General features: G+C 40.4%; 1 protein-coding gene across 32 annotated transcripts in view; it reads left to right on the top strand.

Moving 5' to 3' along the window:
• PTPRD (protein tyrosine phosphatase receptor type D) overlaps positions 1 to 13,916 on the top strand; it is a 2,697,868-nt gene that overhangs the window by 1,272,694 nt on the left and 1,411,258 nt on the right. For all 32 annotated transcript variants that reach the window (XM_073635233.1, XM_073635225.1, XM_073635219.1 and 29 more), the window contains exon 7: positions 13,365 to 13,403. The gene's annotated coding sequence lies outside the window, so the exon portion shown is untranslated. The remainder of the gene's footprint in view (positions 1 to 13,364; positions 13,404 to 13,916) is intronic.

The following is a 13,916-nucleotide window of genomic DNA, read 5'->3' as shown; positions in this document are numbered from 1 at the left end:
TGCTGAATAGGGATGAGCCAAACACCCCTAGTTCAATTTGCACCAGAACATTAGAACAGGCAAAACATTTGTACGGACAAGCAAACACCGTTAAAGTCTATGGGATGCGAACATGAAAAATCAAAAGTGCTAATTTTAAAGGCTTATATGCAAGTTATTGCCATAAAAAGTGTATGGAGACCCAGGCCCTGTCCTAGGGGACATGTATCAATGCAAAAAAAAAGTTTTAAAAACGGACGTTTTTTCAGGAGCAGTGATTTTAATAATGATTAAGGTGAACAATAAAAATGAAATATTCCTTTAAATATCGTGCCTGGGGGGTATCCTTAGTATGCCTGTAAAGTAGCACATTTTTCCCGTGTTTAGAACAATATCACAGCAAAATGAAATTTCTAAAGGAAAAAAAGTAATTTAAAACTGCTCGCAGCTGTAATGAGTTGTCCAATCCCAGCAATAAAGATAAAAATCATTGAAAAAAATGGCACCAAAATTTTTTTAAAAAATGCGCGGGGGTCCCCCAAAATCCATACCAGGTGCTTCAGGTCTGGTATGGATATTAAGGGGAACTCTGTGCCAAAATGAAAAAAAATGGCGTAGTGGCCCCCCAAAATTCATACCATATGCTTATCTGAGCATGCAACCTGGCAGGACACAGAAAAAGGGGGGGCAAGAGAGCGCCCCCCCCCTCCTGAACCGTACCAGGCCACATGCCCTCGACATGGGCATACAAGGAAACGCTCCGCTATATCTCCGGGAAAAAATGAAACACTACACACCGAATTGCAGTCTTCGATCAGCTAACCAAAACCTCCTCATCAATCCCAAATACCGCTACAAAGCAAAGGGAGAACGAAGATTCGCAGTCCAAGGACCTCGACTATGGAATGCTCTCCCAACCAACATCCGCATGGAAGAAAACCACCAGGCCTTCAGGAAAAAACTAAAGACCTTCCTTTTCTAGAAGCTGACTACAGAGAATACATTAACGCCTTGAGGCGATTCAGTTCGCATTTGCAGCGCTTTACAAATCATTCATTCATTCATTCATGCCCACAACCATTTCACTGGGCAATGGTAGTGGGGGTCTGCAAGCGGGAGGCTTATCGGAATCTGGAAGCCCCCTTTAACAAGGGGATCCCCAGATCCGGCCCCCCCAATGTGAATGGCTATCGGGCACATTGTACCCCTACACATTTACCAAAAAAAGTGTAGAAATGGTAAAAATGACAGTCGTTAATTAAGGACAAATCTTTTATTTAAAAAAAAAACTGTCCCACGATGTCCATTCATCTTCTATCACAGCGTCCGATTACCCGAGAAAAAAAAAATTGCAACAACTCCACCTTCATGGGAGGTTCCTGCTGACTGAAAAAGGAATTGGTGGGGAGCACTAGAGTGACGTAGTAATTAAATTAATTAGAAATTATATGTGTAGTTAAAAAATACAGTGAAAAAACGCTGCACACCAGCCTGCCTATATATATCCAAAACATCAACTTTGAGTAATATATATATTGTGCCTAAATAGATATCAGTAATTGCACAGGCAAAGTGCTTCAATTCCCAAACAAACAAAAAAATGATCATAAATGACCCAAGTATGATCATATGACATAATAGATCATATAACATAACATGTGATTCACACATAAAACATAAATCCACAAAAGTCCATAGGTGAAAATAAGTCCATGTCTGGATCTGGAAGTCAAACGAACAGTGGAACCCCTTTCACCGTCTAGAGATATCACCCAAAAGTGCTCATGAAATGGGTTTCAGCTTACCAGATGTAGTTGACCAATTTAGTGAAAAAAAGGTCAAATGGGCTTTAGCAATATAATGCTTGCTGCAATGGAGAAATGTAGACCGGACTCCTATCCTCGCACCAAAGGGTCTCACGAATGGGATATAAAACAAATGTAGAGGAACCAAATATAGTGTAATACAGTTTATTGTATAAAAAATTAAAAACAAACATAGTCAAATGGCTACTTACATGGATAGTGCCATCGCTCGGCACTGAGGCTAGAAAACGTATCGTGTCAATAAGTGTCCCGTGTTGAATACTGCTAACAGCGGCGTGCATTCCACCTACGACAGATGGACAGCCACGGGAACCGGATGTGATGTAATCCCGTGACCAAGTACCGCCTCAATGTACATTTTGTTAAACACGTCTTCAGGAAGCGTACTTGGTCACTATGGGGATGATTTCAAATACTGCTGGTTGATTAACATACAGGGAGGAGTTGAATGCTTGTCAGCCTCAGCGCTGTTCACAGGCACTTATACAACTATCACATACAGCATATGCAAATAGTAAAAAACAGGTTGCAACTATAATAAAGCATTGGTAACCTGTATGGTTAATAAATCCTATAATAATGGGGGGTATCTCCCATGCATATCAATGCTGGAGAAAAAATATCTTTGCAAGGACAGCTGTTATATAGCTGAGGGCGGGACCACACGGTGACGTAAATGGATGACCCCGCCTTCCTCTGACATCACATGGCATCAGAGGGGGTGGGGTCACCCATTTACGTCACTGGGTGGCCCTGCTTTCAGATATCTGTCATCGTGAAGAGGCTTCAGTGGGAGTCCCCCATGGAGGCGGAGTTTTTTCGTTTTTTTTTTCTCGGGTCGTCGGACACTGTGGTCAAAGATGAATGAACGTTACCGGACAGTTTTTTAATTTTTTTTTAATATAGGACTTGTCCAAAATTGTCTACTGTCATTTTTACCATTTTCGCGGGACAGTTTTTTTTTTAATAAAAGATTTGTCCTTAATGACTGTAATTTTTACCATTTTTATCCTTTCACATGGGGGGGCCTGGATCTGGGGTCCCCTGTTAAAGGGGCTTCCAGATTCCGATAAGCCCCCCCACCCGCAGACCCCCACAAACACCGGGCAAGGGTTGTGGGGATGAGGCCCTTGTCCCCATCAACATGGGGGCAAGGTGCTTTGGGGGACCCCAAAGCACCCTCCCCATGTTGAGGGCATGTAGCCTGGTACGGTTCAATCTCAGAATCTCAGTCTAGAAACTAGCAAAGAGTCAGGTTTGTTCCCCTTGACATAAAATTTGTGTTGTACCCAAGATAGTGAAGATGGTGTTCTGCTTGGTAAGTAAGACAAAGGTTTAGTTCTGTTCAGAGATGGAATAATTCTGATTTATTATCTGCTGCTAGGTTTGAGTGCAACTTTGTATTTTATTTTCTCTGCTTTTCTTTTTTAGGAGGCCCTTTAGAATAACAAGTCTCAGAGTGTAGCTTTGGGAACTCCCCATAAAGTTGTTGAGGAAGATACTGTAAAAGTATTCCTTAATACTTGAAATAAGTAGGGATGTTTTTCCTCCCTGGATACAATATCTATGTAGCGGTACCCCCGTAGGGGCTTCTGAGTGTAGTAGTCAGTCTGTCACCCTGCCCAGCCAGGCACACACTTTTCAAGCATCCAGAGACATAAAAGCAGTCCATGCACTTATTTTTTTTGTATTTTATTGGGGGGAATTTAACTTGATAGGTGAAATAAAACCTGGGGAGCCAATTGAAATAAATTCTAAATGAAATATTACCTGATCTGATTACAGATTACCTCTATTTATTTCATATATGTATTCATTTGTCTATTCCTATAGTTAGCTAGTTTATACAACTCTGATAGTTACTATTGATAGCACAATAATATAAGGTTAGGTATAAAAACAAACACACTTAATAAAACAATGCCTTATTTATTTCCCAAAAAAATAGGAAGATGCCAACATTAAAATACTATAGAGCGTATAACACAAGAACATCAAATATCCTCTAGATATTGTCTTGTCAGCTGGGCTCAACAATGCTTACAGAGAGAGCCATGAGGCTCATAGAGCCATCAGGCAAGAGCCAAGAGTGAAAAAGGGACGATTTCCCTTCTGTGTGCACTTTCTACACATTCATTCAGACCCACTCGTAACCACACCCCACTACCCTCCTGCCAATGAGATATTACCAAAAGGTAGTCCTTTTATTATATTATATTTCTGTCCATCCTACTGTATTGGCCTCCAGGGACAGTTCTTAGCTGGCCCTTTGATCTTCTGTAGCAGGACATTTATCAATCATCTTATCAGCCATGGTCCTTTTTGAAGCTTGCTTGCAGAGCGTTATCACACCAGCCATTCAGGAGCCAAGCTTTTGTTCAGCCTTGCTTCTTTCAGATAAATATTCTGATATGCTACAAAGCTTTGATGTACAACTTGTTACATTCCAGACAGTCCCCAAGAATGCAAAGGTTTGGTATAGCCATACTTCATATTTCAAATACCTCTTGTATTTATGAAATAAAACATTCTGCCTTCCAACAATAGGGATAGGAAAACGTATGAGATGCCCAGATAATTGACAGTCAATATTGGGACCAACTATATACACCAGGGTATATACAATCTCCTCTTCTGCTCCTACACTTCCTTGCCCGCAGACTATCACTCCTCACTCCTCCAGCATATCACTTGCTTGCACTTTCCGAACCAGCTAGCACTGTAGGCCTGACACTGGCTCAGCCAGGCCCAAAGCATTTGCCCTTTGCAGGCAGGGACTGCGGGCCCTTATGGTGTAGCAAAAAATAGAAAGTTCCAGTGCTAGCTGCCCCTATGGCTACTGCTCCCAGTACCACCTCTTCAGGCACTGCCAGCCCTCCTGGCTGCAGCTGCCCCTCTCTACTGCCCGTGTCACCACAATCCTCCAGACTGGCTCTGCACCCATCCCAGACTGCTGCGTCTCAGTCCTCTCAGGTGTGCCCCTCAGTCCTCCGGACTGTGTGAACACTCACCAGCCCTCTTGGCTGCCTCTGTAGAACTCCTGGAGACTATCCAGGCAGTGTTCTCCCGCTGTCCTCCCTTGCTCCTCCTGTGCCTCTTGGTCAGGACACCTCTGTGAGTTGTAAGAGAGTCCCATCTGCATCCAAACCCAGGCCCAAGGTCACCCCCCCAGACTAGGGAGCTCCCTCAAAGGCCCCAACAGCCTAACACTCCATCTTCCGTCCAATCAACTCCTACCCAGCTGGGCTGACTCTGAGTATTTAAGGTGGCCTGCCCCCTGCCAATCCAGATTGGGGATTGGTCAGGGCTCCTCAAAATACCCCAAGTGGCTCCACCTTCCCTCTCCACCTCTCTTTCCAGAAAACACCAGAAGATTCTGAAAAAAAGTGGGAGGTACTAGTAACACCACTTGTGAGTCACCCAGCTCTATTCTGAGTCGCTCCCTTCTCAGATCACAAAAACACACCCAGGCTTGGCTCCCAGCCAAGCATAAAAATGTACCTACTCTAAAAAAAAACCCACTATGACTCCTATATATATATATATACAGTATCTCACAAAAGTGAGTACACCCCTCACATTTTTGTAAATATTTTATTATATCTTTTCATGTGACAGCACTGAAGAAATTACACTTTGCTACAATGTAAAGTAGTGAGTGTACAGCTTGATTAACAGTGTAAATTTGCTGTCCCCTCAAAATAACTCAACACACAGCCATGAATGTCTAAACAGTAGGCAACAAAAGTGAGTACACCCCTAAGTGAAGAGGTCCAAATTGGGCCCGAAGTGTAAATATTTTGTGTGGCCACCATTATTTTCTAGCACTGCCTTAACCCTCTTGGGCATGGAGTTTACCAGAGCTTCACAGGTTGCCAGTGGAGTCCTCTTCCACTCCTTCATGACGACATCAAGGAGCTGGTGGATGTTAGAGATCTTGCGCTCCTCTACCTTCTGTTTGAGGATGCCCCACTAATGCTCAATAGGATTTTGGTCTGGAGACACGCTTGGGTAGTCCATCACCTTTACCCTCAGCTTCTTTAGCAAGGCAGTGGTCATCTTGGAGGTGTTTTTGGGGTTGTTATGTTGGAATACTGTCCTGCGGCCCAGTCCCAGAAGGGAGGGGATCATGCTCTGCTTCAATATGTCACAGTACATGTTGGCATTCTTGGTTCCCTCAATAAACTGTAATTCCCCAGTGTCAGCAGCACTCATGCAGCCCAAGGCCATGACACTCCCACCGCCATGCTTGACTTTAGGCAAGACACACTTGTCTTTGAACTCACCTGGTTGCCTCCACACATCCAATAATCCATGTCCTTAGTCTGCTTGTCTTTAGCAAACTGTTTGCGGGCTTTCTTGTGCATCATCTTTAGAAGAGGCTTCCTTCTGGGGTGACAGCTATGTAGACCAATTTGATCCGGTGTGCGGAGTATGGTCTGAACACTGACAGGCTGACCCCCCACCCCTTCAACCTCTGCAGCATTGCTGGCAACACTCATATGTCTATTTTCCAAAGACAACCTCTGGATATGACACTGAGCATGTGCACTCAACTTCTTTGGTCAACCATGGCGAGGCCTGTTCTGGGTGGAACCTGTATTATTAAACCGCTGTATGATCTTGGCCACCATGCTGCAGCTCAGTTTTAGGGTCTTGGCAATCTTCTTATAGCCTAGGCCAGGGATCCTCAAACTCCAGCTGTTGCGGAACTACACATCCCACGAGGCATTGTAAAACTCTGACATTCATAGACATGACTAGGCATGATGGGAATTGTAGTTCCTGAACAACTGGAGGGCCATAGTTTGAAGACTGCTGGCCTAGGCCATCTTTAATTAGATCAACAATTGTTTTTTTCAGATCATCAGAGAGTTCTTTGCCATGAGGTGCCATGTTGAACTTCCAGTGACCAGTATGAGAGCGTGAGAGTGATAACACCAAATTTAACACACCCCATTCACATCTGAGACCTTGTAATACTAACGAGTCACATGACACTGGGGAGCAAAAATGGCTAATTGGGCGCCCAATTTGGACATTTTTAACTTAGGGGTGTACTCACTTTTGTTGCCAGGGGTTTAGACATTAATGGCTGTGTGTTGAGTTATTTTTGAGGGGACAGCAAATTTACAATGTTATACAAGCTGTACACTCACTACTTTACATTGTAGCAAAGAGTCATTTCTTCAGTATCGTCACATGAAAAGATATAATAAAATATTTACAAAAATGTGAGGGGTGGACTCACTTTTGTGAGATACTGTATATATATATCTTGTCTGCTCCTATAGCTATGCTATTTTGTTACAGCTCTTAGTAATACATTATATAAACTATGCTCACAAAGGCAAAGATCCTATTTATTGACAAAGAAAGTAGAGTACATAAGAATAAAAGAACAGAGACGACACGTTACGTAAGTCCATCCTTGACCAGGTCAGCTTTTTGGCACCAGCTTGCCCTTTGATCTGCCAGTTGAAAGAAAGCTTATTAGGTATCTTCATCTTCAACGTAAGGTCCATGGGTTGCTTTTTTGTCTCCACATAACCCATTGTAGGGTGGAATATGTGAGAAGCTTCTCCCAGACTGTGAATCCGTATCTGCAAACTTCTGTTATACACACCTTTCTGTGTACTCCTGTTCTACTGGTAATTCAAGATAATCTCCAGCATTTACCAGCTAGCTTATGAATAACCAGATAGTGTAGTTGTCCAAAAAGTATTCCTTAACCTGTTCATGACCATGCTATAGCTGAATAACAGCTACAGCGTGATTGCACTTTGCCGGGAGGACGTCATATGACCTGTGCTGTGCATTGGCAGTGATTTATGATCGCTGCGTCCTTTGGATGCATCTGATCACAGATTGGGGTAAAGAGCCAATCACAGCAAATCACAACTGATCACAATGTAAACAGAATTTGGCAGTTATCGAAACCGATATCGGCAAATCCACACATGGGACATCTACACTGATAATCAGTGTCCTGATTATCAATGCAGCCCCAAAAGTGCCCCCCCCCCCAGTGCTGCTAATCAGTGATCTCTGCATCCTTTGGATGCAGCTGATCATAGATTTGGGTAAAGAGCCAATCACAACGGCTCATTACCACGCGATCAGCTGTGTCCAATCACAACTGATCACAATGTAAACAGGATTTGGCAGTTATCGAAACCGATAACTGCCAAATCCACACATGGGACATCTACACTGATAATCAGTGTCCTGATTATCAATGCAGGCCCAAAAGTGCCCCCAGTGCTGCCAATCAGTGCCCACCAATGCTGCAAATCTGTACCCTCCGTGCTCACCAGTGCTGCCAATCAGTGCCCACCAATGCTGCAAATCTGTACCCTCAGTGCTCACCATTGCTGCCAATCAGTGCCCACCAGTGCTGCCAATCAGTGCCCACCAGTGATGCATGTCAGTGCTTATCAGTGGTGTCTATCAGTGAAACCTATTAGTGCTGCCTATCATTGCCGTCTATCAGTGCCCATCAGTGCTGCCTATCAGTGCCTCCTATCAGTGCCCATCAGTGCTGCCTATTAGTGTCCATCAGTGCCCATCAGTGCCACCTATCAGTGCCCATCAGTGCAGCCTCATCAGTGCCTCTGCATCAGTGCCCATCGGGACCACTTCATCAGTGCAGCCTCATCAGTACAGCCTCATCAGTGCCCATCAGTGCAGACTATCAGTGCCCATCAATGCAGCCTGATCAGTGCACATCAGTGAAGGAGAAAAATTACTTATTTACAAAATTTTATGACAGAAGCTAAGAAAAACTTTTTTTTCAAACTGTTTGGTCTTTTTTCATTTGTTTAGCAAAAAATAAAAACCCCAGTGGTGATTAAATACCACCAAAAGAAAGTGATACAAATATGATAATATGATACAAATTTTGATAATATGATACAAATATGATAATATGATACAAACTTTGTTTGGGTACAGTGTTGCATGACCGCCCAATTGTCATTCAAAGTGTGACAGCACTTAAAGCTGAAAATTGGCTTGGGCAGGAAGGGGGTGAAAATGCCCAGTAGGCAAGTGGTTAATACATGTTGGAGTGACACAGGTCTCTAAGCAATGAGACTTCAGCCTGCTGTCAGCTGAAAGCAGATCACAGGAGTGCAGAACGGACTGCACTCTTGTGATCCGCAGGTGAAGTATAGCCAAAAAAGTTTTGGCTATATTTCTCCTTTAAAACAATCTACTGAGCTGGCTATAACCAGCTCTTGAGGGACCTATATTTTCACAGCTCTTACTGTGAAGAAGCCTTTCCATATTTGGAGATTAAATCTTTTTTCCTACAGACGTAAAGAGGGTCCCTTTGTCCTCTGTGATGACCTTAATGTTGATAACTCTAGAACAAGTTCACTATATGGACTAATGGACATGGTCAGAATTCCACCTGCTCAGACAGCTAAAAATATCATTGGTGTCATGCCACTGGCTCTGTCAGGGTTGCTGGGGCTGGAACCATGCAGACACTATCAGAACAGAAGTAAATTAGCTTGATGAACTTTTAGTAAACTTTGGGAAACTAGGGTTCCATAAATACCTGGTTGAAAATGATTGAAATTGAGAATACAAGGCTCCAAGGCTGCCGAGGCACTGCATGGAGAGGAGGCTGGGGGAGCTAAACTTCTGAGAGAACTAAATTAATAATATCGGTGTTTTGTTGTGAATTGCTCCACATTGCCTGCAGTTATAGAGATCAGTGAGGGCTTGTTTTAAAGTTCATTTACTGTTTTTAGGGAACATGGTGATATTTAAATGTGCATAGCATGGTCACAGGTTATTTTTAAAGGAAAACAACAGAGACATAATTTATTTTTTGCTGTTAGTTTTTTTTATACTCTTTTTTGGAAGGATAGATGTGTCAGAAAATGACATCTACTTCCAATATGGTGCTAACTTTGTGTGCTCATTATTAGCCATTAGTTACAATATATTTTTATTTGGTGGCCATTCTTCCTAATCTTCAAATTACCTTACGTATTTAGGAGCAAGAATGAAACTTGATTTTAAAGGCAGGTTACCTAAAATTCTGCACACTTACCAATTTATTTGTCAATTGCTTAATTTATTTAAAAAAGATAATTCACATATGGGATTTCTTTGAATATATTCATAAAATGAATTTAAATAGATAATGTAGGGTTTATAATGTGCAGTGGGGCTTTATATTTCAGTTGTCTGTTGCCATCTGTATTTATATTCGATTGGTGGGTTTGTCATATGTTTTTGAATGTTTTTCCTGAAGTTCATCTTTGGATTATGTTTCATATTGTCATGCAATATACCGTTAACATATGTACACTGTGCAGGGCTAATGGATCTGAATTCCATATATTGTATATTAAGAAAAGGAGATTAAAATACACCACATTTACAGTCTTTCTACTGAAAATAAAAAATAATTCTAAATAGTGATTTCCTGAATGGCTGTTAGCCTTTGAACCCACTTTAACAATCTTTTCTACATTCTTGCTCAGGGTTTTTAAAACCATACAAACAGACTAATTACTTATTCCTTGTGGGATTTCAAATTACTTAGGCATGGCATTTTACTGACAGTGATTAAAAGGAACAATGGGAAAACACATGACTGTTCTTTTCATTACTTATATTGATTGTCAATTCAAAGCAGTCAGGGCAAGGGTGGAAATCTATATGTTAAATTATATAGTCTAAACCTATGACCTGTACTTTTTTCTGTTCTCCTTACAGCAAAAATATAAAAAAAGACATATTCCTAACATATTATGCTTCATAAAAATGTAGAATGCCTGCTATACAAAAAATAAACACTGTTCACTAGCAGTGAACAAGATATTACAAGCTTTTTGAAAATGCAAAAGGATTAGACAACGACTGCAGGGTCTATCAGACATGACTGTAACAGATCTCTTAGACTGAAAATAATACTGATATTTTGTCATTTTCCATTACATTTTCCATCCTGCTTGTTAGTTATCCAAGGTAATATCTGGCTTATTCATAGGTTGATATAACAAAATGATCTAATCTGCATATAATTCTGTACATGTATTAGTTTATATCAGTGGTTACACTGTAAAATGTCAGTGGTATCAGTGGTTACACTGTAAACATTTAGGTGTTGACTTACAGTGAATCTGTGGTCATTAAAAAATTTATGTAAATAAATACTTTTGTGGTTGTGACTTTAATTGGGGTAACTACAATGGCACATACATATGAAGCATTTTAGAACACATAATGCATGTTTGAGCTCCTCTGTTGAAGATGTTGGGCACGCTTGTAATGCAGTGAAATGTGTGTTCTTGATACCCACCTTTTAGAAAAAAATAATTTAGCCAGCAGAGAAACCCACAGGCAAAAGGTTTTTTTTATCTAAATGCATTCTATGCATTCTATACTGGGTCAGGGCTCTGTGTCTGAATGGACAAAGGGAGCTGTGACTCGGCTCGGGTGTCCCTATAGCAAGCTGCTTGCTGTGGGGGCACTCAAGGAGGGAGGGAGGAACCAGGATCACAGAAGAGGGACCCAAGAAGAGCAGCAACAGAGTAGGTAAGTATAACATGTTTGTTATTTTTGTAAGAAAAAAAAAAACAAGACTTTACAATCACTTTAATTTTTTCATAAACTTTTATGTAGCAGCTTGGGGAGGAGGGAAGGGGGTGCTATAGAATGTCACTTGAGTAACAGCTGTGAGTGTGCTGGGGCTCCTGACATCAAATCCAAGATGGTGGCACCTAGCAGCAGTTTCAGAGATTTACACAAGAGAGACTTTTAAAGGTAATATCCTATAATATGTCAAATGCACACATAATCTGATGGGAGGAATGTGGTTGAAATGAATGGTCTGAAAATACAGTCTCTTTTTGTAAGAGCAGATATGTTCGTCTAATGCTTTTATTTAATAGGGTGCTGCAGTGGAAAGCTACCTGAGATACCAAGGGGGGTAATTATTTAGAGGCTGCTGTGAAACACAAGATAATAGGTTTAGGGTTGGCAGGAGACAAAGATGAAAAGTTAAAAAATTGGTGCCATAAGAAGGATTAGCAGCAACTTTTGCAGGCCCCGTTATTACATAAGCCAAGACAGCAGGTTGGAGACATGTGCAAGACTTTTTTCATAACAGATGAACTTGCAATGCTTTCCCATTAACCACTTCACTTCCGGAAGGTTTACCCCCTTCCTGACTAGGCCATTTTTTGCAATACGGCACTGCGTTACTTTAACTGACAATTGCAACACTATACACAAATAAAATGTATGTCCTTTTCCCCACAAATAGAGATTTCCTTTGGGGGTATTTGATTACCTCTACATTTTTTATTTTTTGCACTGTAAACAAAGAACAACTGACAGTTTTGAAAAAAAAAAAAAACATATTTTTTACTTTTTGCTATAAATCCAATAAAAAAAAATAATTAAAAAATGTAAAAAAATCTAATTTCTTTATCAGTTTAGGTCAATATGTATTCTGCTACATATTTTTGGTAAAAAAAATCCCAATAAGCATATATTGATTGGTTTGCGCAAAAGTTATAGCGTCTACAAACTATGGTATTTTTTTATATATATTTTTTTACTAGTAATGGTGACAATCAGCAACTTATAGTGGGACTGCTATATTGTGGCGGACAAATTGGACACCTAACTGATACTTTTGACACTTTTTTAGGGACCAGTGACATTATTAAAGTGATCAGTGCTACAAATTTGCACTGTCACTGTACTAATGACACTGGCAGGGAAGGGGTTAACATCAGGGGTGATCAAAGGGTTAACTGTGTGCCTAACTAAAGTTTCAGTGTAGTGGGGGAGGTGCTTTTACCAGTGGAAGGCATGTATCAGACACAGGGTCCATGCCTTCTGTACTGACAGAACGGCAATCTGCCTTGTTTACATATGCAGACTGCCATTCTGTCAGTGTACCAAACGATCAGCGGGTGCTGGTGAGCACTCATGCCCAAAACCCGGAAGTGCAGAATCAAATATATATTTGTGATTCTGTGCAGTGTGGCTGCCCTGTAGCAGTAAATGTGCTATGCGGAGTTTGGAAAGTGGTTAAAGAATACTTCAGACTACTTTTGAATTCCAAGGACACAGCGAAGCCATATTGAAAAGTAATAGTGTTCTGCATGTATCAAATTGTGGCAGTAAGAATTAGGACAACCACCAGAAAGTACAATAGTATTCTGATCTTTCCCAGGTAAATTCAAGATGATGATGACGTGACAAAATAAAAAGAACATAATAAGAACATTAAATATTGCTCCAAAACAAGCAGTTTTAATAATGTTATTTTGCTGGATTTGACTGGAGTAACTAAATCAAGTTTTTTTTATATATATATATATATATATATATATATATATATATATATATATATATATATATATATGATAAATTTACCCTTCCTTAGAATTGGTTTACTTTCATTGATTCATCACATTGTACAATATTATTAATTACTTTAAATATTGATCTGTCATGTTGCTTGTTTGTGTGGTGTATCTGTTTAATTTCCCACTGATTTCATATGATTTGTCTTATTTACAGGTCCCAGGGTTTTACTGCACTTTAAAACTACATTTCCAGGTAAGATTACTCACTGTCATTGTATAACCATACAGTATAATGTTGTGAATAAAACACCAGAAACACACTCTTTAATTATGATACTCTTGCAGCTGTTTTTCAAGGCACACTACTACCTTTTATTGTATTCACTTTAAAACTGTTAGTAATTAAAGAAATAAAGAAGGAGTGATCAAAATTAAAGACTATTCATTACACAGCAGCAAAATGCAGGTACAGTTACAATGATGAATGAAATGAATCTTTCCCCAGGGTATAGTTACTATTTTAATGCAACTATTTCATTCAATTTTGAGAAATATTGGTGTGTTGTTAATATTTGTTTGCATACACATGGAATTCATACGAAAATACGTTTTCAAGCATAAAGTTATGGATTTAACGCTGAACTCAAAGTACACGTAAAAAAAAAACACAATGTCATTCAATTTTACCAGCACAAAATTAGCACCTTTTGTATGCCTATATCTGCCTATATATTTTCTTCTTGTAATCTCCTGCACAGAATAGAAG

Source organism: Aquarana catesbeiana, linkage group LG01 (assembly GCF_042186555.1).
Source record: "Aquarana catesbeiana isolate 2022-GZ linkage group LG01, ASM4218655v1, whole genome shotgun sequence".
NCBI classification, from domain to species: domain Eukaryota; kingdom Metazoa; phylum Chordata; class Amphibia; order Anura; family Ranidae; genus Aquarana; species Aquarana catesbeiana.
Note: the sequence above shows the minus strand (reverse complement) of the source record. Positions and strands in the feature narration are given on the sequence as shown.